This window comes from Palaemon carinicauda, chromosome 30 (assembly GCF_036898095.1).
Source record: "Palaemon carinicauda isolate YSFRI2023 chromosome 30, ASM3689809v2, whole genome shotgun sequence".
Classification (NCBI taxonomy): Eukaryota; Metazoa; Arthropoda; class Malacostraca; order Decapoda; family Palaemonidae; genus Palaemon; species Palaemon carinicauda.
Window position 1 is genome coordinate 77,422,351 of NC_090754.1, and position 5,000 is coordinate 77,427,350.

Below are 5,000 nucleotides of genomic sequence, written 5' to 3' on the forward strand. Positions count from 1 at the left end.
ACTGCAGACCTAGTGTTATGGGCTGGATGCTGTCTGGTAAGATCTGAATACAAATGGTCTGAATTATGAAAAAAAATCATATGCAACATGTTGCATAACAAACTAATTGAACGGCGGTGCCATAGATCAATTTCTAGACCAGGAATAAGAAATTTGATGGAGCCCAAGTTCGTGTCCAGGAAATCAAGATGAGAGTCAACAGGTGAAGACCAGACAGGGGAACAATACTCGAAACAAGGCAGAATGGGAATTAAAACACTTCAAAATAGATTTTAAGAGTTAAAGAAACATCAATGCCGAGATCTGGTTGTTGAGGAGTCAGTCTCCTCGACCTACAATCATACTTTGAGGTTTGTTAAGGGTCAACTTCATGCCCATAATTTGTACTAATTTTAGCTAGATTAGTATTAAGGGACTCAGCAACACCAGAGCTACATTCATGAGATGGAATTAATGCGAAGAGAGTAGCATCATCTGCATATGCAACGATATTGTTTTCTAGGTTAAACCACATGTCATGTGTATATAGTATGAATAGTAATGAACCAAGAACACCTTGAGGAACACCAGATATCGTATTCCTATACTCGCTATGGTGCCCATCAACAACAACTCTGCTATCTATTATTCAAAAATTCAATAATGACGCTAAACGACCCACCTACGCCCAACTATTTGAGTGGGTGGATCTTTGAAGAGTTTTACCTATCAAATCCTTTATGTTTAGCCAAAGTGAAAGGATAGTCATTATTAGTGCATAAAAGTTCAAGATTACTTAATATCTTCCAGGAAGTTATCAATATCATCCTTTTGATTCTATGTGAAATTGTCAGTGGCTATGTATAGAATAGCAAAGCAGTTTACTTTCATTATTATTTCATAGTGTAGTACTACTGTTGTTATTTTCTCAAATTGCACCTTGGCACTAAAGGTAAAATTCTTCTCAAACGAAAAAGAAAGGAAATACAAAACATATATCCAACTTCTATGCTGACAAGCTAAGATCAACATATTGGTTTGGTAGCTCTTGGGGGTTCGTTTAAGTGCCTGTGGTTCACCATGCAAGGTCAGGAACTGCTTGATTTATATTTAACTAACCTCTCAAAGGTGTCTTGCTTTTTGCTTGGCAATCCTAAACAAACAAACAACAGGTTTTAGTCACCTGTATCCATTTCTGGTCGTAACATCTACAATTATCAATCAAAAGTCTGTCCTTGGTGAGTTTCAAAGTTCCAAAACCACATAGAAACGTTTAAGATGTTTGAGGCTGTTGTGTTACAGCCTAGACAGCCCCCTTGGAATTTACATTCAGATCATCATTCATCATCTAGTAACAGCGAAAATGGGTTTCAGAATCACTAATTTCTGAAAATTATATTGATTATTCAAGTTTGTCACACAAACAGTTCAACAGTTGTTGAGTAGACCTGTATCCAAAGAGACGACCACTCGCCATCTTGAATCTGAAAGTGCTTATCTAATCAAAATAGACCTTAAATTGTCGATATTGAATAATAGCATTTAATATCCCCTATTAACTCATATATATATATATATATATATATATATATATATATATATATATATATATATATATATATATATATATATATATATTATATATATATATAAACTAGGCCAGGTCTCGAATAAGAACCATTGACTGACGGCTATGGCTCATATTCGTCGACAGTTTGTTTAGAGAGTTGTGCATAGAAGACGCTGGGTCTAAATAATCCCACAAAGGAGGATGACCGACGTTTTAAGAACCAGGGTAAGTTTTGGCTACCTGCGAGATTCCTGTTCAAATCGCCCAACTGTTAAGGCGGGTTTACACAGTCGAACGGTTCGTCGAACGCGGTTTGACAGATAAGTGTTTGAAGTGAAGTTCGATCGTGTGAACGGGGTATTCGGTTGTCGAACGGTTCGAAGAAAGTCTCTTCTCACCTGACTCTTGTGGGCGGGGCTTCATTGCCTACGAACCTTATGCATTTGGGGCTGGCCGCTGACTCCACCTCTTCAAACTGTTTGACAAGCAGGTTCGTCAACCGGGTTCGATGAACCGTTCGATTGTTTAATCCCGCTTTACTTACGTAAAGAATACAAGATTACCTATGATTATTTGATATTTGTACAGTGGGACACAAATAAAGGTTAAATCTTAACTTCCAGTTTTCTTTTCGTAACCTTGTGTGTGTTTTGTGTTATTTTCCCCCGCTTCTTTATCTAATTTTAACCTTGTTGTCAAAATTTAATATGAAGTGCGTTTAATGTCAGAAAATATGATGGAAACAACAAAATGCCAGGCGAGTACAGGTATTTATTTTAGAGGGCAGAAAATTTTACGAGTGTGTCGTACAAGAAATTTATTTCCGGATTTATTATTTTACAATGTTTTTGTAGTTTACACAAAGAATAACTTAATTTAAGAAAACGAAGTACAATGCAACATGTGTAATATCGCCCGAATGGTTTTAAAGGCGAGTTAAAATTAGTGCAGTTAGTGAATGTTTTATTTTTAGTTCATGAAGGAAACGAAAAGAACAGCACATTTTGTGTGTTTTTTTTTTAAAGTATATATTCACAATATTTTGAACAGTGGAATATTTTTTACAGGGCTAATAATCTTTCCTTTAGTTTTCAGTTATTTTGATTTTGAATTTTTTCCTCAATCTAAACCCAGTATCAGGGAACGATGCCTGCCGGTATTTTGTCAATATTATAATTGCTTTAAACAATAGTTGTTTTTCATTGCATGTATGTACGTTATGGGATTTATTCTACTATTTATTCTTTACATCACATACAGTCGCCTAAAAGCGGAGACCACTGTCATAATAATTCAGTTACTGAAGTAGCCAACGGCCTCAAGAGACTCGTATTGTCCTTTTGAATATTTACTAAACCCGATTAGTGTGTAATACGAATTCCTAATATCCATTTATATTTTTTTCCGTGGTAAAATTTATTCCTTAATATCCTTAGAAAAATTAATATTGGTAATTGAAACAGACGTCAAATGAACTCACGCTTCACTTGTTTTTCCCACATCTTGGCTGTGTACGTTGAACGGGGAAGGTGGACGATTGTCTCATTTAGTGATTGCTTTGTTAGTGGAAGGTCGTTCTCTTGTAGGAGTCGTGGAATTGTAAGTATTAGGAATAGGGTTTATTTTCTCCTATGGTGTGTGCATCTTTTGGTTAATTTTGCTTAAAAGAATTATGCACTTTATTAAACAATGTTCATGGTAGCTTCCCCGGATTATGGGAATAATAGGCCTACGCTCTAGAACCGGACAATGGTCTCATTATAATTAGTAGTAGTTTATAATTTATTTGTGGTAATTTGACATATTTCTTTTATCTTCCACGTTAGCTATTTTTCCTATCGGGACCCTTAGATTTGTAAGGTTCTAGTTTTCAAACTGGGGTTGCAGGTTTGCAAGCAAGTATAAGAATAATCTTATGTGTAAGCTAATCGATACAGTTTCCACTAAGACTTTATATGAATCCGTATCATGAGTATCATGAGAATTTCCTTAACAAAAATAAGAATTGCTTCGAGATTTGATGCTCGCATTGCATCAAAGCATAAAATGACCTTGGTCCCAGTGGCCTAAATCCTTAATTCAGCAGCACATGGCGCAGTGTTTACATCTTGCATCGTTGAGATTGTTAGGCAAAATTACCCAGATAAATACGTGAGTTTGTTTAAACGTTTTTTTTTTTCTTTTTATACATCCAACATTACCTACGTCGATTAATATAGCTACTAATTAAAGGAATTTGAAACTACGCAAACGCCTTACATAAATGTATGTGAACTGATTTACTTATACTGATGATTTACTGATAAAATTTGTAATTAATCATTTGCCTTGATGGATGTCCCTTGGTCGATTAGTCAAAATATCCATTCCAGGCCTCTTGTGCCTGTGTAATCATTGCCCCCTTAATCCTAACTAACAAGACAGGCTTAGGATACTGATTATTATTACCAGACATATAAATGTATCAGTATATCACTGAATATTCAAATAATGAAAATAGACGGTTACTCTCTATCTTCCCTATGAAATAAAGATCAAGTGTTTGACTATATGATATATACTGTATATATTTGCTGTCATGCTCAGGTTGGAGGGCAAGTAGTCATGCCCAGATGAAAGGGCGTACCTCGCGATGTACACCAAGAAATAACTTAAAATGTCGAAACAAAGGTTGTAGTTGGGAAAGTTGGATGGGTTAAGGTGGGTTGAATCTTTGTGCGTATACTGTATATTCTAAGTATGTAAATGTCAGTTTTGACGGCTCGGATACACTAATATCTAAATATATTCGATGTTAAATGGTTTCAATGATGCTAGAATGGAATACTGGACGTTGGGGTATTTCTAAACATCAGGGGTACCCTTAATAATAAAGGGATTCAGATTTACCAACCCAATGAGTCGAGAGCAAGACTTACGGATAGACTTTTGTCAAGAGAGTTCTGAGAGGATTGCCGAACGGGAGGGAGGGTGAGGTCGTCCTTTACATTTAGATCTTCCTGGACAATTCCATCCTGTTCGTAATACTAGACATGCAGTTAATTCTAATAGTCAGGCCTTCTCCATCATGAGACTCATTACTACACAGTATTCTAGAAGTTTTATTCCTGTTATTACCAGGTTCTTGATGATGATGTAGAGGCAGAAATAATATACGTAGGGATTTTAAGGAAAACAAAGTAATTTTATTGCAGATTTTGAATACTCCTAGACCTAGGCAGATTGTGATCTGGCGAGGAGACCGCCCTCGGTTAAGTCTGTGCCATGGGAACTACTATGTTAGGTTAGGTGGGTATATTAGGTTCTGTGACCTTTTTACGAATCTCGGAAGTGTTAAATAATCACTTTTTTCCCCTATTTTCGCCCACCCAAAGTCGCATATTCCCACCTGTGTTCGTCGGGAAATTGGGTGGGGTTGATAACGGGAGAACGGTATATTTGTTGTGGAAGT

The 5,000-nt window shown here is 36.2% G+C and overlaps 1 protein-coding gene across 1 annotated transcript in view; it reads left to right on the top strand.

Moving 5' to 3' along the window:
* Positions 1-3,013: 3,013 nt before the first annotated feature.
* Positions 3,014-5,000, top strand: part of LOC137623305 (ecto-NOX disulfide-thiol exchanger 2) — a 136,314-nt gene continuing 134,327 nt past the window's right edge. The window contains exon 1 of the mRNA XM_068354104.1: positions 3,014-3,148. The gene's annotated coding sequence lies outside the window, so the exon portion shown is untranslated. The remainder of the gene's footprint in view (positions 3,149-5,000) is intronic.